Raw genomic sequence first — 22,292 nt, forward strand, 5'->3', positions numbered from 1 at the left:
TTCGTAATAAGGTGGACGAATTAACTGCACAGGCAGCAATTAATGAATATGATATAATTGGCATCACGGAGACATGGCTCCAGGGTTACCAAGGCTGGGAACTCAACATCCAGGGGTATTCAACATCCAGAAAGGATAGACAGAAACGAAAAGGAGGTGGTGTAACGCTGATGGTTAAAGAGGAAATTAGCACAATAGTAAGGAAGGACATTAGCTTGGATGAAGTGGAATCTGTATGGGTGGAGCTGCGGAATACCAAAGGGCAGAAAACGTCAGTGGAAGTTGTGTATAGACCACCAAACACGAGCAGTGAGGTTGGGGACAGCATCAAACAAGAAATTAGGGATGTATGCAATAAAGGTACAGCAGTTATCATGGGTGACTTTAATCTACATATAGATTGGGCCAACCAAACTGGTAGCAATACGGTGGAGGAGGACATCCTGGAGTGTATTACCGATGGTTTTCTAGACCAATATGTTGAGGAACCAACTAGAGAGCTGGCCATCCTAGATTGGGTGGTGTGTAATGAGAAAGGACTAATTAGCAATCTTGTCGAGCAAGGCCCCCCGGGGAATAGTGACCATAATATGGTAGAATTCTTTATTAAGATGGAGAGTAACACAGTTCATTCAGAAACTAGGGTACTGAACTTAAGGAAAGGTAACTTCGATGGTATGAGACGTGAATTGGCTAGAATAGACTGGCAAATGATACTTAAAGGATTGACGGTGGATAGGCAATGGCAAACATTTAAAAATCTCATGGATGAACTTCAGCAATTGTACATCCCTGTCTGGAGTAAAAATAAAACGGGGAAGGTGGCTCAACCGTGGCTAACAAGGGAAATTAAGGATAGTGTTAAATCCAAGGAAGTGCATATAAATTGTCCAGAAAAAGCAGAAAACCTGAGGAGGACTGGGAGAAATTTAGAATTCAGCAGAGGGAGATAAAGGGTTTAATTAGCAGGGGGGGAAATAGAGTATGAGAGGAAGCTTGCCGCGAACATAAAAACTGACTGCAAAAGCTTCGATAGATATGTGAAGAGAAAAAGATTAGTGAAGACAAAAGTAGGTCCCTTGCAGTCAGATTCAGGTGAATTTATAATGGGGAACAAAGAAATGGCAGACGAATTGAACAAATATTTCGGTTCTGTCTTCACGAAGGAAGACACAAATAACCTTCCGGAAGTACTCGGGGACTGAGGGTCTAGTGAAAAGGAGGAACTGAAGGATATCCTTATTAGGTGGGAAATTGATGGGATTGAAGGCCGATAAATCCCCGGGGCCTGATGGTCTGCATCCCAGAGTACTTAAGGAAGTGGCCCAAGAAATAGTGATGCATTGGTGATCATTTTCCAACAGTCTATCGACTCTGGATCAGTTCCTATGGACTGGAGGGTAGCTAATGTAACGCCACTTTTTAAAAAAGGGAGAGAGATAAAGGGTAATTATCGACTGGTTAGCCTGACATTAGTAGTGGGGAAAATGTTGGAATCAATTATTTAAAGATGAAATAACAGCACATTTGGAAAGCAGTAACAGGATCGGGCCAAGTCAACATGGATTTATGAAAGGGAAATCATGCTTGACACATGTTCTGGAATTTTTTGAAAATGTAACTAGTAGAGTGGATAAGAGAGAACCAGTGGATGTGGTGTATTTGGACTTTCAAAAGGCTCTTGACAAGGTCCCACACAAGAGATCGGTGTGCAAAATTAAAGCACATGGTATTGGGGGTAATGTACTGACGTTGGTAGAGAACTGGTTGGCAGACAGGAAGCAGAGAGTCGGGATAAGCAGGTCCTTTTCAGAATGGCAGGCAGTGACTAGTGGGGTGCCGCAGGGCTCAGAGCTAGGATCCCAGCTATTTACAATATACATTAATGATTTGGATGAAGGAATTGAGTGCAATATCTCCAAGTTTGCAGATGACACGAAATGGTGGTGTGAGCTGTAAGGAGGACGCTAAGAGGCTGCAGGGTGACTTGGACAGGTTAGGTGAGTGGGCAAATGCATGGCAGATGCAGTATAATGTGGATAAATGTGAGGTTATTCACTTTGGGGGCAAAAACACAAAGGCAGAATATTATCTGAATGGCTGCAGATTAGGAAAAGGGGAGGTGCAATGAGACCTGGGTGTCATGGTACATCAGCCATTGAAAGTTGGCATGAAGGCAAATGGTATGTTGGCCTTCATAGCTAGGGGTTTTGAGTATAGGAACAGGGAGGTCTTACTGCAGTTGTACAGGGCCTTGGTGAGACCCACCTGGAATATTGTGTTCAGTTTTGGTCTCCTAATCTGAGGAAGGACGTTCTTGCTATTGAGGGAGTGCAGCGAAGGTTCACCAGACTGATTCCCGGGATGGCTGGACTGACATCTGAGGAGAAATTGGATCGACTGGGCCTTTATTCACTGGAGTTTAGAAGGATGAACGGGGATCTCATAGAAACATATAAAATTCTGACGGGACTGGACAGGTTAGATGCAGGAAGAATGTTCCTGATGTTGGGGAAGTCCAGAACCAGGGAACATAGTCTAAGGATAAGGGGTAAGCATTTAGGACTGAGATGAGGAGAAACTTCTTCACTCAGAGTTGGTAACCTGTGGAATTCCCTACCGCAGAGAGTTGTTGATGCCAGTTCATTGGATATATTCAAGAGGGAGTTAGATATGGCCCTTACGGCTAAAGGGATTAAGGGGTATGGAGAGAAAGCAGGAAAGGGGTACTGAGGTGAATGATCAGCCATGATCTTATTGAATGGTGGTGCAGGCTCGAAGGGCCGAATGGCATACTCCTGCACCTATTTTCTATGTTTCTAGCCGAGGCATAGAATATAAGAGCAGAGAGGTTATGCTTGAACTGTATAAAAACACTAGTTGGGCCACAGCTCAAGTCCTGCATACAGTTCTGTTCACATTACAGAAATGATGTGATTACACTAGAGAGGGTACAGAGGGAATTTATGAAGATGTTGCCAGGATTGAAGAATTTTAGCTATGAGGAAAGATTGGATATGCTGGGGTGGTTTTCTTTGGAACAGAGGAGAACATAAGAATTAGGAGCAGGAATAGGCCATTCGGCCCCTCGAGCCTGTTCTGTCATTCAATATCATGGCTGATCATCTACCTCAACTCTACTTTCCTGCGCCATATACTTTGATTCCCTTAATATTCAAAAATCTATCGATCTCTCTTGAATATACTCAATGACTGAGCTTCCACAGTCCTCTGGGGTAGAGAATTCCAAAGATTCACCACCCACTGAGTGAAGAAGTTTCTCCTCAACTCAATCCTAAATAGCCAACCCCTTATTCGGAGACTGACCCCCTGGTTGTAGACTCTCCAATCAGAGGAAACATCCTCCCTGCATCTACCCTGTCAAGCCCTGTAAGAATTTTGTATGTTTCAATGAGATCACCTCTCATTCTTCTAAACTCTAGAGAATCTAGCCTAGTCTATTCAATCCCCCCCATCATCCCAGGAATCATTCTGGTGAACGGTCGTTGCACTCCCTCAATGGCAAGTATATCCTTCCTTGGGTAAGGAGACCAAAACCATACACAATACTCCATCATCATCATCATCAAAGGTAATCCCTTTGGGTTGAGGATGACTTCAGGAGGCCGAGGGGAAACCTACATGAGGTGTATAAAGTGGATAGGAAGGACCTATTTCCCTTGGAGAGGTCAATAACCAGGGGGCATAGATTTAAAGTAATTGGTAGAAGGATTAGAGGCAAGATGAGAACTTATTTCACCCAGAGGTGGAAACTCACTGCTTGAAAGGGTGGTAGAGGCAGAAACTCTCATATTTTAAAAAGTATTTGGATATACACTTGAAGTCTGTAACTTACAAGCTACGGACCAAGAGCTGGAAAAGTGGTATTAGCTCTTTTTTGGCCAAGACAGACATGATAAGTCGAATGGCCTCTTGTGCCATAAATTTCTATGATTCAAATCCCACCTTGGTGGTTTGAGAATTTGAATTCAGTTTTTAATATTGAAACTTTAAAAAAAAAACTGGCGTCAGTGAAAGTTACCATGTTGGATTGTTTTAAAAACTTACCAATATCCTTTAGGGAAAGAAACCTGCTGTCTTTGCACAATATGTGACACAAATCCCACACCTGCCCCCTGAAACGGCCCAGAAAGCCATTCAGTTATATCAAACCTCCAACGGTTGAACGCCCATGGAAACAAGTCATCCTCGTTCGAGGGACCGCCGAAGATGATGAACAACTCGGGATTGGCAATAAATGCTCGACTTGCCAGTGGCCCCTACATCCTGAGAATGAAATCAAAACCATTAACATTTAGGGCTCAATTTTCCCCAAAGGTGGTTTTTGGTTATTGCCAGAGTTACGCCTGCTTTTCTAGGCTACAATTGCTCCAAAAATAAATGTCAAGTTTCCCTGTTCTATTTTTTGAAATTGGCGGTACGTAGCCTGTCCTGTAGCCTCGGAGTGGAGCCTAATGTCGGCGCCAAAAAATGATGCTGCCCCTTCTGTGCATGCATGCAAAAAAAATGTTTTGACGTGATTTCTATTGGCGCGCATGCCCAGTACAACTCCCGGTCTGCAATCGGCCATTTTTAAAGGACCAGTTGTGTGTGTGAGAACTTTAATTATCATTGGAAAAATCGTAGCTGCAGTACAAGATGCAATGTGGCGCAAGGACCAAGAATTTCTTACAGGATGAAGTGGAGGCACTAGTTACTGTAATTGAGGGCAGATGGCAGGAACTGGACACCAGCAGAGGTCACACAAAAATTCCACCCAAAGAAATGAAGAAACCTTCGAACCAAGTTGCAGAAGATTACTGTGCAGTGGTGACCACCATGAGATCTGGAGGCCAGTGTAAAAAGAAATGGCAGGACCTTGGTCAAGTAGTTAGTGTAAGTGATATTTTACTTTTTCAATGTAATTGTAAATGTGACCCCCTGTATATGTCCCACCCAGCAGAAAGACACCCTCTCTTTAAAAAGTTATATTTTCATCTTTGCAGAGGAAAGTGGCACACAACAAATGAGAGAGAACTTGAACAGGAGGAGGACCAGAAAATCTGCAGCCACTGACACCCTTGGAAGAGTGGGTCGCTGCTTTGATGGGCCCTGCCTGGGCCTGCACAAGCTGGGCCAACACTTGAGGGAGAGGGTAAGTCCTGCAAATTCCACAGTCTGGTTTTGCTAAATGTTAATTACTACACGGGCTAGCCATGCTTTGGTTCGTTGGGATGTCTCCATCAGCTACGCTTCGGTTGATGCAATGTGCGATTCATCGTAGTCCTTCAAATCTGCCTGCACTGTGTAAGCCTACTCATGCCACCCACCCTGCCCCTTTGCTGCTAACCATTTGTCTGTTCTGTTATATTTTGCAGAACTTGAGGCTAACCTTGACGATGCAGAAGAAGATTCAGACGAGGACGAGCCTGAAGAGAACTTCTTTCAATCCCACCATCCAGACCAAGAGCATGGGGGTGAGGGGGAGGGGATGGATGAAGCCCCCACTGTTGGAGGAGGTGCAGGTGCTGCCATTGAGGTGCGAGCCCCTCCCCTGAGTTGTGGTTTGAGTGCTGGTGGAACATTCCATAGTTTCGCACCATCAGAGGCTGGGGATTCCAGTGGGTTGCAGTGAGGCACACCCAGAGCCCCACCGAGGCTGCGGGTCCCAGTGGGATGCTGCGAGCCACACCCAGGGTGAGGAGGGGAAGGAGAGCTCAATCCCGCTCTCCTGAGGTGCAGGTTCTAACAGATGTGGTTCAGATGATGGCAATGAGTGCGGCGAGCATTGACCTTACGCGATCACTTCTGGACACCATCAGTGGGGTAGGTGATGAGGTATTGGGATTGTCGGGAGAAGTAACAACACTCGAGAAATGCGAACGCTGTCTGGGAGCATGAGCGAAGGAATATCTGTCAGCAGAAACAATGGGCCCAAGTTTCCACATGATTTGCGCCTGATTTTTAGGAGCAACTGGTGGAGAACGGACTATCTTAGAAATCGCAATTCTCCACTTTTTTTCTGCAGTTCTAGTCAGGTAGAACAGTTCTACTTTGGAACAGAATTTTTTCTTCAAAAGGGGGCGTGTCCGGCCACTGACGCCTGATTTCAAAGTTTCCACAGTGAAAAGGTACTCCTAACTAACTTAGAATGGAGCAAGTGAAGATTTTTGTAGAACTGAAAAAACCTGTTATAAAAAAATCAGGCGCAGGTTACAAATTAGGCGTCCAGAACGAGGTGGGGGGGAAGGGAAGTCATTAAATTCTACAATAAATCCTTATTTATACTTCTACAAATATTATACAAATAAATCCAACCTGAATAAACATTTATAAGCAAAGAAAAGATTGAATAAACCATCTTCCTACCTGTGTGAAAGTGCTTCAGTCAGCTCAGCGATGTGGCGTCATTCCCGCGAACGGGAGGGAGGGGCAGTCGGGCAGTAACCAGGCAGCAAGCAGCCTTCCACTTGAGGTGGAAGCCTTACAGTCAGCTCAGCGATGTTCCCGCGAACGGGAGGGAGGGGCAGTAAGCAGGAAGCCTCAGTGCTGATGTGCTGATAGCAATGTGGTTTTATTAAAAAATGTTCAAAAATTAAACAGCTACAAAGAACTACAAAAATGGCCGAGTGCCAATGTTTCCTTCACACTGTGCGTGCGCGAACGCTCCAACGCGCACGCGCAGCGTTGCCGGCAGGAAAAGAACTAATTTAAATAGTACCCGCCCCCTCCCACTTACAAAATTGGCACGAGTGTAGGCTCCGCCCCCCTGGGCGCCACGCCAAACAGATAAGGAGCTGCAGGGCTCTCCAGAATTGAGTTTTTTTTTTTAGGCGCGAAAAACGGGCGCCCAGCTCGGAGGGGTGCCCATTTTTTATCGTGTGGAAACTTGGGCCCAATGTCTGTGCACATGAGGGAGGGAATGTCGCAAGTAGCAGATGTGCTGTCAGTGAACATGAGGGAGGGAATGTTGCAGGTAGTTGACACACTTTTGCTCAACATGAGGGAGGACATGTCACACGTAGTTGAGACACTGTCAGGGCACATGAGGGAGGAAATGTTGGCATTAACTGCTGCAATAAGGGAACACGCCCAGACCCCGCGCCCATTGACAGAAGCAACTGCCACTCCCACTCCATTCCCCAGACCAGCTTCTGAAGAGGCCCAAGCCGGGTCTTCCACATTACCGCCTGCCCCCCCCCCCCCCCCTCATCAAGAAGTGTGCATTATCCAAGATGTTCGAAAGAATAAACTTGGTACCTACCCGAGAAATGCTGCGCCGCTGCCTGCGGGCATGAGTGGTGGGGTCACCAAGACCAACGCAGTGGGTCTTGGAATAAGGTGGAGGAGCGATGGGTGCAGCCTTTCTTTGCTGTTATTGCTACTGTTGTAACTGTTCTCAAATTAAAAATTTTTTAAGTTATGTAAATTTACAAGTTTAAAAGTTAAGTGATCTTGAGTGAAAACTTTAAAGTTTGATACAAGAATATGTTTATTTAAGTTAAGTGCAAACAAATGTTAAACTTTTGAATAAAATATTTAAATTATAACTAAATCATTTCTATTATTTGTTCCATTATTAACACAATGTTTTGTAAACCAGAATCATTTGCTCCAATAACACAAAATTATGGAATAAGTCCAACCAGTAAACATGGTCTAATTGGAATAGTTGCTGCTGAGCCTTTAGACAGCAAAGCGTTCACTGATGAACTGCTGGCACATGACTCAAGCAATCATTAAAGGGACATGACGGCCCGCCCTCCTTCGCTGTCGTGGTCCAGGTAGTTGGTCCTCCTCGTTATCTGCATCTTCCACATCATTATCATCAGCCACTCTCACCTCAGGTAGGTCTTCTACTACCAGCTGCCGCTGCCTCATGATGGCTAAGCTATGCAGCACACAACAGTAAACTGATTGACTATCTCTGGAGTATTGCAAGTATCCTCCGGAATGGCCAATGGCCCTCTCCATTATGCTGCGCGTCGCAATGTGCGACATGTTGTATTCCCGATCAGCTTCTGTCTAGGTTACGGGTAGGGGTGTCATGAGCCAGTTGGCGAAGCTGTATCCTTTGTCTCCCAGTAGCCAGCTCTGCCCTTCTGGCTGCTGCTGAAACATAGCAGATATAGCGCGCTCGCGTAGGATGAACGCATCATGTCGTCACACACGAGCTGTACATTAATGGAGTGGAAGCCTTTTCTGTTCCTGTACATTTCCAAATCCTCCAAAGCTGCTCTCGAGGCGATGTGGGTACAATCAATGCAGCCCTGTACCTTTGGGAAGCCAGCAATCCTGGAGAAGCCCACAGCCCCTGTCACGCATTGCCTGGGCAGTCATAGGGAACTTTCTGTAGTCTTTCCTCTGGGCATATAGTGCAGCAGTCACCTGCCGAATGCAGACATGTGTTGCCTGTTGAGAAATAGCACGCACATCCTCAGTTGCAGCTTGGAACGATTCAGATGCATAGAATGAAAATGCAGCTGTGGCCTTCATTTCAACAGATGGTCCTCCTGACGCTAGCAGATTGCAGGTCTGCTTTTGCTAACTCTCAGATCTCAGTTGCAACTTCTTTGTGGAAACACAGCCTTCTGACATTCTGCATCACTCGGTGCAGGTACAAACGCCTGTCTCGATTTACCCGACGTGAGTAAGGCCTCCTGCCCATCACCCTATGTACTCTGGTTCCTCATGTGATGACGTCAAATCAATTGACTCCTCCGCAGCACCATCATGCAAAAGGCTTGCACAAGGTATGTATTGCCACCATGATTCAATTTTACCTATTGCAAGAACTCAAAATGACAGGCAAGCAGCACAAGGCTCTTTGTTCTCTCTCTCCCCACAAGGTCTGTATGGACCACACCCAGGTCGGAGCAGGTGCAGTGACCGGGAACCCCATCCCCCGGGCTACATTTGATGCGTAGTGGAGGATTCTGATGCCTTCCACAGCCTCCCACCCACCCACCTGGGCTTGATTTGATGGGTAGTGCAGGCTTCTAATGCATTCCACAGCCCCCCCACCCACCCACCCGGGCTTGATTTGATGGGTAGTGCAGGCTTCTGATGTCACCCGTATGCCTTCCACAAACCCCCACCCCCTCTCTGGATTCTTTTGAGCCCGAACCCCTGTGTCAGGGCGACTATCGGAATCTGCCGGCTGACACTCCGACCCTCAAGCCCTGTTTGCAGACGTTCAGTAATGGCATGTCAGTTTAAAAAAAAATGAAAACTTACAGAATTCCATCAAACTTCCATTTGCTGTGTTTTAAGGTTTTTAAAAAAAAAAAGTAATCTTGTGCATATTTAAGTGTTCTTTGCGCCCTCCAAAACTTCGCTGAAAAACAATGGCGTCTTTCTGCGCCGACTTTTCAATGCGCGCTGTTTTTTCTTAACTCACCAGAAGATTTTTCGGGATTGGTCACATACACCGACCAAGGAGAATCTTTTTTTGGGCAAGCTTACATAATTGAGAAAAACTGGCGCAGACATCAGGTTACGACGCCAAAAAAAAATCTTAAAAATCGGAACTCTGGCGCACATTCATTGGGGAAACTTAAATGTTTTAACTTAAGCCAAGAAAAAATGGCACGCACCAAAAAACGGCACAAATCACTGGGGGAAATTGAGCCCTCTCTTTTCTGTAATTTTAAATTCTGGGTGTCATTGTTGAATGAGTGGAATTTCATGCTTGCAGTTCTGAGGAACCTAAATTGAATCTGGTAGATTTTGTGAATGTTTTGGTGACTTTAATTTTTATGTTTTGAGAACATTTTGCAATATGAGATGGCCATATTTCAAAAGTTCCTCCATGTTTTTGCTTGATGTCAGTCAAGTTGATTAATCCTGTGTTTCTGAAGCTGCTCCTGTTGTAAAGCAGATTAAGATTTATACTAAATTCTTGTTATCACTTGCAATTTCATACTTTCCTTTTGGTGAAACTATTTGTGCCTTGACTTCAAGAATGAAACAAACAAGTTATATTCCATTGTCTGTTCAATATTTTTGTGGCGTATATGAAATATCTAGATTTGGAAGTTGATTCTTTTTCTAAAAGATTACTTGCAATAAGCTCGTGTTTACAGTGCACAATATTTATTTACACTGGCTGAAATGTTCAGAATTAGATCTTAATAGTCCCAGAAAAGAGACCATGAAAGCTGAAATTGTGAGGAGACTTTGACTTGATTGGAATCTTCGCAATCTTTATGCAACCTTCTAGTGTACATGGTTAACTTATAACACAGATTAAATGTCTCTAATCTAAAGCATGTTGCAAAGAACTGAACAAACGCCAGTGACATTTGTTAGACCAGTCTCCAGTATGTCTAAGATGGTCCAATAGCCTTTTGTTTTTACAAAGCAAAGACATGCTGTGACAGCTGTTATACCAGATAAAATTGATGAGCATGCTGACAGAGATGAAACCAATCTGCAGCATCAGGTTTCTCTCTCCTCAATTGCATTGAGTAATTTTTTGGGTAATCTCCTTAAGAGTGGGCTTTTGATGTTGGTGGGAATTAATGAGTTTTACATCCCTACATTGTCACTGCTGATGGTTAGAGGGTCTTTCTCTTCTCTGGAAGTCTCACCTCTGACCTTACTAGGGCTGCAGCAGATTCATTTTCAGGTGAGGGCAGTTGGAGAAACACACCAGAGGCCAAAACATTTTTAAGGCAGCTTTCTGTAGCAATATAGCACAGACTGCAATAGCATTGAAAGCTTTGCAGTTAGGAAAGGAGATGTATTTTCTGAGGGTGTCAGTTACTGGGAATAGAGAAAAGAATGGGTCTCCACAAAGCAGATGCCTTCTCTTCTACTTTTGCCTCACAAACAAAGCCATTGCATCAGGGCTCATCTGCAGATTTTACAGTCTGGTTAATGGTATGCATTGTTTAACCATTATGTGGCATGTTTCCACCCATCAGTGAATTCAGTATTTTAGTCTGAGACATAGCTGCATCAACTGGTGAAATTTGTTTTAAGTGGCATTCCTGCAGAGCTTTATTCTGTGGAGCATTAATCTTGGTTTTTAAAATACTGGTTCAACAAAAATTGGTCCTTTTAAGATTTCTGTCCAATACGAATAGACAGTGTATACTGTGACTATAACACATCTAATGGCTTACTAACTAATCTCTTTAGTGTAGTGGTCTGTTGTCCAATTTTTCTCCACATCTGTCATACTGTAATGGTGCTTCAAGATGCTGTGACTTTATTTCCATTGGCTATATACTTGTCGCACATTCTTTAGAGGAAAAGAAAGCTGCCTTTGTTCACACACTGTGTATTGTTCCATGTCATGATAGAGCTACTTCACTAACAATGACCAGATACAAAGGAGCAAAGAGGAAATATCTGGATATTGAAGTACTTGTGTCCAATTGATGAACTGTGCTTCTATATTACATTTCCAATTTGTACTTGCAGTAGCGTCTTAAGTTACAGTCAAGAACAAGTGGGGAGATGGAGAATCTCCTAGCTGAAATATGAACACTTGACTTGTAAGAGAATTGTTAGTATCAGCTAGTTCAGGGATTGCTAGCCTGTTTAGTGAGTTTAGCTTAGTAATAGGATAGAGTAGCATACAAGACGTGTGGAGTAGATATATTTCACTGAAACACTGCATTCTGTTCGTTCATGTACTTAATGTTTAAAAAAGAAGACACCAGATTGATGATTGGCAGTCCTGATTGGTCTCTTTAGAGTGCTCATCATCAATCGGTAGGGAAAATGCATGTGTAAGATCAGTCTGCACTACAAAGGATGTTATGGCTTCTGGTTCAAGTCACTATTGATATCAGCTAGTAAAGATGCACTTCAGATTTATTTCAGGAATGTTCAAGGATGCTGAAATTGAGAGAATAACAGAATCAAAATTTATAACAAACATCCTTGTATTTCTCGTGCTGCGAAAACATTCTGTATTTGTACTGCCACCCCATCTTTTTTTGCTTTCTTACCATCCAGAAAATGCTATAACCAGGAAAATTAAGTTCCTAATCTCATCCAAGCCATAATAACATGAGAACATAAGAAATGGGAGCTGGAGTAGGCCATTTGGCTCTTCGAGCCTGCTCCAGCATTCAACAAGATCATGGCTGATCATCATCTACCTCAACTCCACCTTTCCGTGTTATCCCCATATCCCTTAATTCCCTTAGTTCCCAAAAATGTATTGACCTCTGTCTTGAATAAACTCAACGACTGAGCATCCACAGCCCTCTGGGGTAGAGAATTCCAAAGATTCACCACCCTTTGAGTGAAGAAATTTCTCATCAGTCCTAAATGGCCGACCCTTTATTTTGAGTCAGTGACCCCATTCTACATTCCCCAACCAAAGGAAACATTTTCTCAGCATTAACCTTGTCAAGCCCCTTAAGAATTTTATGTGTTTCAATTAGATCACCTCTCATTCTTCTTAACTGTTGGGAATATAGGCCTAGTCGACTCAATCTCTCCTCAAAGGGCAATCCCCTCATCCCAGGAACCAGTCTAATGAACCTTTGTTGCACTCCCTCTGATGCAAGTATGTCTTTCCTTGGGTAAGGAGACCAGAACTGTACACCGTACTCCACGTGTGGCCTCACCAATGCCCTGTATAATTGCAGTAAGACTTCTTTACTCTTGTACTTTAATCCCTTTGTGACACAACCTAATTTACCATTTGCTTTCCTAATTACTTGCTGTACATAGAATAGAATAGAAGTTTACAGCACAGAAGGAGGCCATTTCGGCCCATTGTATCTGCACCGGCCAACAAGAGGCGATCCAGTCTAATCCCACTTTCCAGCTCTAGGTCCATAACCCTGCAGGTTACGGCACTTCAAGTGCACATCCAAATACTTTTTAAATGTGGTGAGTGTTTCTGTCTCTACCACCCTTTCGGGCAGTGAGTTCCAGACCCCCACAACCCTCTACATACTCCAGCTGTGGACCTAACCAGTGTTTTATACAGTTGAAGCATAACCCATCTGCTCTTGTATTCTGTGCCTCGGCTAATAAAGGCAAGCATTCCATAAGCCTTCTTAACCACCTTATCCACTTGGCCTACTACCTTCAGGGATCTGTGAACATGCACTCCCCACCCCCAATCCTCTCCCCTCTGACTCAAAAGCACCAACTCCTTGCTTGGGGGACAGTTTGATCCCCGTTGGTTTGCGAGAGGCCAGGCTGATAGCGTTAACCTTTATTGTCCCTTTTTTGGGGGGTATGTAGATATTTTTAGGCGCTAACTTTATGTAACTCTCTAGATTTGCTGATTCTGGCGCAATAAAGAAGTTCCAGCAGTTTTGTCCCTCCCTAATGAGCTTAGAATTTGAAATCATAGTCTATTATATCACCAGCAAACAATGTGTACACAAGGACTTCTGTGCAGTTCTATTTTTGCATGTAATTACTGTCATGTTGGCAGCTGTGTCGCATGAACCTAGGAACTGGCATAACTCCAGGTTAGAGAGTACGAGGATCAGATTAGGTGGGTGAGCATACTAGCAGTTATCAGATCACCAGTGATATGCCTAGTGTCAGAATGACCAGATATCTGGTTTGAATGTGCTTTTTCCAGGATAGGAGTCAAAATTCCTCAAGAAGATACTGGATTTTAACTCTGCTTTTTAAAAAAAAAAATTGTTTTTAGGCCTGTTTTTTTTCCAAAATGGCAGCCTGTTGCCCAGCAACAACCCAGTTTACACAATGCCACATACAGACGCCCCCCACACCCACCTCACTGCCAGTGCAGGGGACCCGCAGAGCCAGTGAGCCAGCTTTTACACTGAAAAAAACATCGCATGCACGGAATGTTGAATGGGCTGCGCGACCCTCCCCAAACAAATTACAGGGAACATTGGTTACGTGGGCCCTTTAAAAACAGATGCAGGTAACACTGAGTACTGCGTACAGTTCTGGTTGCTTTATTATAAAAAGGATATAGAGGCACTAGAGAGAGCGCAGCGAAGATTTACAAGGGTGATACCTTGCATGTTAACTTTGTGATTCATGTACAAGGACAGCCAGGTCTCTCCAAATGCAAACATTTCCCAGTCTCTCTCCATTTAAAAAAAAATAATCTTTTTTGTTTTTCCCACTAAAATGAATAACTTCACATTTCCCCATATTATATTCCATTTGCTATGTTGCTCACTCAGTCAACATATCTATATCTCTCTGTAGCCTCTTTGCGCCCTCCTCACAGCTTACTTCCCCACCATCTTTGTATCATCAGCAAACTTGAATACGTTACACTCAGTCCCTTCATCTAAGTCATCAATATAGATTGCAAATAGCTGAGGCCCAAACACTGATCAGTCGAGGAGACGGGAGTCCGGGGTCGGCGAGAGGCCTATAAAGGCCAGTGGGGTTCGAGCAGTCAGTCGAGGAGGCAGGAACTCGGAGCAGCGCGCGTCCGGGATCGGCGAGAGGCGTACCGGTGCAGCTGCAGCGGGGACAGAAGGCAAAAAAGTAAAAAGAAATCGAAAGGTGACGTCACAGCCAAGGGGGTTGGTGATTGGTAAGTAGTTTTTCGTTTTTTCTATTTCAGTAAGGAACCTTCAGCATTGTTGTTGCCAAATTAAGTTAATCTAGGGGATAAGTCATGGCAGGAGAGCTCGGACACGTGTTATGCTCCTCCTGTACCATGTGGGAAATCAGGGACGCTTCTGGTGTCCCTGACGACTACGAGTGCGGGAAGTGTATCCGTCTCCAGCTCCTGACGAGCCGCATTGCGGAACTGGATCTGCCGGTGGATTCACTCTGGAGCATCCACGATGCTGAGAATGACGTGAATAGCACGTTTAGCGAGTTGGTCTTACCGCAGGTAAAGGGTACACAGCCAGATAGGGAATAGAAGACCAACAGGAAGAGTAGTGCAGGGGTCCCCTGCGGTCATCCCCCTGCAAACCAGATACACCGCTTTGGGGGGGTGACTCATCAGGGGAGAGCAGCAGCAGCCAGGTTCATGGCACCGTGGCGGGCTTTGCTGTACAGGAGGGCAGGAAAAAGAGTGGGAGAGCAATAGTGATAAGGGATTTGATTGTAAGGGGAATAGATAGATGTTTCTGTGGCTGCAACCGAGACTCCAGGATGATATGTTGCCTCCCTGGTGCAAGGGTCAAGGATGTCTCTGAGCGGGTGCAGGACATTCTGAAAAGGGAGGGTAAACAGCCAGTTGTTGTGGTGCACATAGGTACCAACGATATAGGTTAAAAAAAACGGGATGAGGTCCTACGAGACAAATTTAGGGAGCTAGGAGTTAAATTTTAAAAGTAGGACCTCAAAAGTAGTAATCTCAGGATTGCTACCAATGCCACGTGCTAGTCAGAGTAGGAATCGCAGGATAGCTCGGATGAATACGTGGCTTGAGCAGTGGTGCAGCAGGGAGGGATTCAAATTCCTGGGTCATTGGAACCGGTTCTGGGGAGGTGGGACCAGTACAAACCGGACGGTCTGCACCTGGGCAGGACCGGAACCAATGTTCTAGGGGGAGTGTTTGCTAGTGCTCTTTGGGAGGAGTTAAACTAATATGGCAGGGGGATGGGAACCTATTAAGGGAGACAGAGGGGAATAAAATAGAGACAGAAGCAAAATATAGAAAGAAGAACAGTAAAAGTGGAGGGCAGAAAAACCCAAGGCAAAAAACAAAAAAAGCCACTTTACAGCAGAATTCTAAAGGGTCAAAGTGTGTTTAAAAAGTCGAGCCTAAAGGCTCTGTGCCTCAATGTGAGGAGTATTCGGAATAAGGTGGACGAATTAACTGCGCAGATAGCAGTTAACGGGTATGATGTGATTGACATCACGGAGACATGGCTCCAGGGTGACCAAGGCTGGGAGCTCAACATCCAGGGTATGAGAGGAATCTTGCCGGAAGCATAAAAATTGACTGCAAAAGTTTCTATAGATATGTCAAGAGAAAAAGATTAGTGAAGACAAATGTAAGTCCCTTGCAGTCGGATTCGGGTGAATTTATAATGGGGAACAAAGAAATGGCGGACCAGTTGAACAAATACTTCGGTTCTGTCTTCACGAAGGAAGACACAAATAACCTTCCGGAAGTACTAGGAGTCCGAAAGTCTAGTGAAAAGGAAGAACTGAAGGATATCCTGAGGCGGGAAATTGTGTTAGGGAAATTGACGGGATTGAAGGCGGATAAATCCCCAGGGCCTGATAGTCGACATCCCAGAGTACTTGAGTAAGTGGCCCTAGAAATAGTGGATGCGTTGGTAGTAATTTTTCAACAGTCTATGGACTGGAGAGTTGCTAATGTAACACAACTTTTTTTAAAAAAAGGAGGGAGAGAGAAAACGGGTAATTATAGACCAGTTAGCCTGACATCAGTAGTGGGGAAAATGTAGGAATCAATCATTAAGGATGAAATAGCAGCATATTTGGAAAGCAGTGATAGAATTGGTCCAAGTCAGCATGGATTTATGAAGGGGAAATCATGCTTGACAAATCTTCTGGAATTTTTTTGAGGATGTAACTAGTAGCATGGACAGGGGGAGAACCAGTGGATGTAGTATATTTGGACTTTCAAAAGGCGTTTGACAAGGTCCCACATGAGAGATTGTTGTGCAAAATCAAAGCACATGGTATTGGGGGTAATGCACTGATGTGGATAGAGAACTGGTTGGCAGACAGGAAGCAGAGAGTCTGGATTAACGGGTCCTTTTCAGAATGGCAGGCAATGACTAGTGGAGTGCCGCAGGGCTCAATGCTGGGACCCCAGCTCTTTACAACATATATATTAATGATTTGGATGATGGAATTGAGTGTAATATCTCCAAGTTTGCAGATGACACTAAACTGGGTGGCGGTGTGAGCTGTGAGGAGAACGCTAAGAGGCTGCAGGGTGATTTGGGCAAGTTATACGAGTGGGCAAATACATGGCAGATGCAGTATAATGTGGATAAATGTGACGTTATCCACTTTGGAGGCAAAAACACGAAGGCAGAATATTGTCTGAATGGCGGCACATTAGGAAAAGGGGAGGTGCAGCGAGACCTGGGTGTCATGATTCATCAGTCATTGAAGGTTGGCATGCAGGTACAGCAGAAGAAGGCAAATGGTATTTTGGCCTTCATAGCTAGGGGATTTGAGTATCGGAGCAGGGAAGTCTTACTGCAGTTGTACAGGGCCTTAGTGAGGCCTCACCTGGAATATTGTGTTCAGTTTTGGTCTCCTAATCTGAGGAAGGACGTTCTTGCTATTGAGGGAGTGCAGCGAAGGTGCACCATACTGATTCCCGGGATGGCAGGACTGACAAATGAGGAGAGACTGGATCGACTGGGCCTGTATTCACTGGAGTTTAGAAGGATGAGAGAGGATCTCATAGAAACATAAAATTCTGACGGGACGGGACAGGTTAGATGCAGGAAGAATGTTTCCGATGTTGGGGAAGTTCAGGACCAGGGGACATAGTCCTAAATGGCTTGCCCCTTATCCTGAGACTGAGATGAGGAGAAACTTCTTCACTCAGAGTTGTTAACCTGTGGAATTCCCTACCGCAGAGAGTTGTTGTTGCCAGTTCATTGGATATATTCAAGAGGGAGTTAGATATGGTCCTTGTGGCTAAAGGGATCAAGGGGTATGGAGAGAAAGCAGGAACGGGGTACTGAAGGAATGATCAGCCACGATCTTATTGAATGTTGGTGCAGGCTCGAAGGGCCGGATGGGCTCCTACTGCACCTATTTTCTATGTTTCTATGGCCCCAAGTTTCCACACACGGCGAAAAAGGCGCCCCTCAGAGCTGGGCGCCTGTTTTTCGCACCGAAAACGGCGCCTGAAAAAAAAACGCGGTATTCTCGAGCTCCTTGCAGCTCGATGTCTGCTTGTTGCGGCGCACAGGGGGCGGAGCCTTCCACTTGCGCCGACTTTGTAAGTAGGCGGGGGCGGGTACAATTTAAATGATTTTTTTTGGTGCCGGCAACCCTGCGCATGCGCGTTGGAGCGTTCGTGCACGAGCAGTCTGAAGTAAACAGTTTGGCACTCGGCCATTTTTAAAAGTGCTGCAGAAAAAGTGAAAATTTGTTTATTGAACCCTTGCGAAGGCTTGCATTTTAATTTTCTTGATATTTCTGTGTGTGAGGGAGTGCTTTTAGCAGCACTGCTGAAGAAATCACCTGCTGAATTAATGTTGGCTCTTTAACCAGTGTTACTGCAGCAACTGTGCATTTTAATTCAGCCTTTACAACTCGTTACCGTTTCAATCTCCACCACTCATTCTGTAATTAAAGATAGACTGTGATAAACGGGACACATGCACTTGTTTGAGACTATTCAAATTCTTTGTAGCTGTTCAATTTTTAACATTTTTGAATAAAACCACATTGCCCTTCCACTGAGGCTGCTTGCTGCTTCTTGCCCCTGCCGTCGGGACCGACGCTACACCGCTGCCTGAAAGGCCTGCCTGAAGCACTTTCACACAGGTAGGAACATGGTTTATTTAATCTTTTCTTTGCTTATAAATTTTTATTCAGGTTGGATTTATTTGTATAATATTTGTATAAGTATAACTAAGGATTGATTGTAGAATGTAATGACTTCCCTCCCCCCCCCCCCCCCCCCCACCTCGTTCCCGACGCCTAATTTGTAACCTGCGCCTGATTTTTTAATGTGTGGGCAAGGTTTTTTTCAAGCGTGCAAAAATCTTCACTTGCTCCATTCTAAGTTAGTTTGGAGTACGTTTTCATTGTGGAAACTTTCAAATCAGGTGTCAGTGGCCGGACACACCCCTTGAAAAAAAAATTCTGATCAAAAGTGAAACTGTTCTACCTGACTAGAACTGCAGAAAACTTAAATGTGGAGAATTCCGATTTCTAAGATACTCCGTTCTCCACCAGTTGCTCCTTTAAAAAAAAAATCAGGAGCAAATCATGTGGAAACTTGGGGCCTATGTTTCTATGTTTCTTACAGAACACCGCTAGTTAGTGTGCCAACCCGAAAAAGTCCAGTTTATTTCTACCCTGTTTTCTGTCCGTTGACCAATCCTCAATCCGTGCTAATATATTGCCCCCAATCTCATGAGTGCTAACTTTGTGTAATAACCCCTCGTGTGGTACCTTATTGAATGCTTTTTGAAAAACCAAATACACTACATCCACTGGTTTCCTTCCCCCTTATCCATCCTACGAGTTACATCTTCAAAAAACTCAGATTTGTCAAACATAATTTCCCTTTCTTAAATCCATGTTGACTCTGCCTGATCATATTACGATTTTCTTAAGTGCCCTATTACCACATGCCTAATAATAGATTCTAGCATTTTGCATACTACTGATGTCAGACTCACTGGCCTATCGTTACCCATTTTTTTTCTCTTCCTTTAAATAGCGGGATTATGTTTGCTGCCTTCCAATCATTGGGGATTCTTCTAGACTCGAGGGAATTCTGGAAGATTAATACCAATGCATCCACTATTTCTGCAGCTGCCTCTTTTAAAACTCTAGGATGCAGGTTGTCGGGACCAGGGGATTTGTCGTCACTTAGTCCCATTAATTTCTCCAGTACTGTGTCTTTAGTTATAATAATTTCTTTAAGATCCTCATTCCCTCTGGACCCTTGGTTCTCCATTTATTTTCGGAATGTTTTTTGGGTCTTCTGCCGTGAAGACAGATACAAAGTATTTGTTTAATGTCTGTCATTTCCTTACTGCCCATTATAATTTCTCCTGTCCAAGTCATGTCTCTATTAAAGCTGTTGTAAACTGGCAGAAGGCCAATGTCTAGTGTTTGACTCTTTTTGTAATTTTCGTTTCTCCACTTTTTTCTTTTCTCTTCTGCTTCCCATGCCTCCCAACTGTTGGTAATCTCCTTGCAGTATTACCAACAGGAAGCAGAAAAATATGGCAGTAAAAATGTTTGCTGGGAACCAGCCTGAATACCACTTCTATGTTGCGAGTGCTCTTGAGTATTTACCATATCAATGATCTGTAGGTACGCATTGAAGAAATATCCGAATTTGCTGAACCAAAATTTGACTGCAGGTGATCATAGGCCAGCAGATGGGCAGATTGGTGATGGAGAAATGTGTAGTCGTGCAGTTTGGAAGTAAAGAACAGGGATAGGAAATGCATGTTAAATGGTAGATTTTAATGGGAACACAGGGATTCTGGTGTGCAGATGCATAGATCATTAAAGGTGCCACAACATGCAGTTGAGGTCATTGAAATAGCAAGCTGAATCCTTTAGTATCTAGAGACATAAAATAAAAAGGTAATGTAGAACTTGTTTAAAAAAAAACCTTGGTAAGACTGCAGTTGCAAAAGTGTGCAGTTTTGGGCATCCCATTATAGGAAGATTATAAAAGCAATGGAAAATATGTGGCGTAGATTCACTGGGATGTTACCAGGGTTGGAGTTCCATTATCCCTTTTAAAACAGTACACACTACTTCAATTGTGATGTAACTAAAATCTTGTACAGCTGTATCAAAACCTCTTTGCTTTTATTTCTAATGCCCCTTTATGCAGGATCCAAAATTCTATCTGTCCTTTATGACTTTTTCCACCTGCAAGATTTGTGCATCTTTATTTATATTTGTGTTCCTTTACTCCATTTGTGCCCATCATGTACTACTTCATATTTATCTCAACATTTTACGTTTAATACCAAATTGCCTCATTATCCAAACACCTTTGTTTCCATTCATAGGCTCTTCCAACCCCTTTCAATCTCTACTTAACTTTTTTTTTATCCCATCCAATATATATTTTGATTTAAAACATTTATTTGAGTTTGAAACGAGATTTTAGATTTATCAGTAATTCGTTTGTCGTCTTCCTATTATTTCTCACTGTGCCTGCTGGAAAGAATCTTACTGGCATTCTGTATTCAATAGAGATCATAAGTTAGTCCAAGTAGCCTTTCCTGGCTCACGTTAGACATCCGATAGATGTTGGCTAATTTGGTTTAAGAAAGCTGTCTGCTGCAAATAAGTAAGTCATTTAATTTTGAATAACAATCTTGGCTAGCAATGTTTCTCTCTTCCATGCTGTACCGGAATTTCACGGCGCAAACGGGGTCCGAACACTGTGCCAATGTGCAACATTTACAAGTCCATTAAGATAATTGGAATTGTAAATTTAAAAAGTTCTTGATTCCAGCTGTGGCAGCACTTCAGTTTGAAATATTAATCTGAAGTTATCTGAAAAACCAGGAAGTTTTCCGACTTGAGACTAATTCTAAACAAAAGTTTTGTTTTGATCAGGAGGCAAACAATTACTTTGGTTTAAAAATATGCAATCTTATGGAGCCATTTTCTTTTCAAATTCTGTAGGGTCAAATAAGGAAGTAAGTTTAAAAGAAAAAAGAAACAAACCTGTATCTCTAGTTTGATTTAAATGAATAAAATACTCGTAACATAGAAACTTGGTGCAGGAGTAGGCCATTCGGCCCTTTGAGCCTGCACCACCATTCAATAAGATCATGGCTGATCATTCACCTCGGTACCTCTCTCCTGCTTTCCCTCCATACCCCTTGATTCCTTTAGCCACAATATATCCAATGAACTGGCATCAACAACTCTCTGCGGCAGGGAATTCCACAGGTTAACAACTCTGAGTGAAGAAGATTCTCCTCATCTCAGTCCTAAATGGCTTACCCATTATAAATTCACCTGAATCTGACTGCAAGAGACCTACGTTTGTTTTCACTAATCTTGGGCTAATTTCACTAATCTTCACTAATCTAAGAAACAAATATAATATTCATGTAGACTATAGGATTGTTTGAGTGTACATGTGTGCAGTAGAGGATATCCTGCACTTGAGGGATTTTTACAAATGTGTAAAATTCTGGAGCTTGCTACCTCTTTGAGAAATGAATGAAATGTGAAGGATTCATCATTACAGCCTCAAATCACATCCGGCATATGCTGAAGCATTGTGCTGTGCATAATACTAATATACTCAAGACTTGGAATGATCCTGTGATAAAGAAACATGTAGCAATTGTAACTTCAGGGCCTGTTACTTTGCAGCTAGGTACTTGCAATTCAAACTATCTTCCTGTTTTTTTCCCATATTAAAATTTACCTTTGATCACTTGCGCTCGTGAGCAATGTTCTGACAACCTGCAGCATGCAGTGGCCTCGGAATTGATGCTGGGCTGGTTGAGTCTTCATGCTTGCATCATGACATTATGTGGACATATACAACTGGCTCAGCAAGTTTATTTCTTCAAAACTATGCTTGGATTTCCTAGGTTTCCTGCTTTTTAAAAAAAAACAACTAGTATCCTCCACAATATACACCTATCTACCTTACTTTTGGCACTCAAATGCAATATATTTGCTTTGAG

At 43.5% G+C, this 22,292-nt stretch overlaps 1 protein-coding gene and 1 long non-coding RNA gene across 2 annotated transcripts in view; both read left to right on the forward strand.

Annotated features, from left to right (window-relative positions):
• The window catches only part of mindy3 (MINDY lysine 48 deubiquitinase 3), a 175,830-nt gene that overhangs the window by 45,635 nt on the left and 107,903 nt on the right, over positions 1-22,292 (forward strand). The window lies entirely within an intron of this gene.
• Positions 3,558-6,238, forward strand: LOC139264603 (uncharacterized). The gene is made up of 3 exons (XR_011593377.1): positions 3,558-4,896; positions 5,007-5,155; positions 5,379-6,238. It is a non-coding gene; the product is annotated as an uncharacterized lncRNA (long non-coding RNA).

The sequence above is a fragment of the Pristiophorus japonicus genome, chromosome 5, assembly GCF_044704955.1.
Source record: "Pristiophorus japonicus isolate sPriJap1 chromosome 5, sPriJap1.hap1, whole genome shotgun sequence".
NCBI classification, from domain to species: domain Eukaryota; kingdom Metazoa; phylum Chordata; class Chondrichthyes; family Pristiophoridae; genus Pristiophorus; species Pristiophorus japonicus.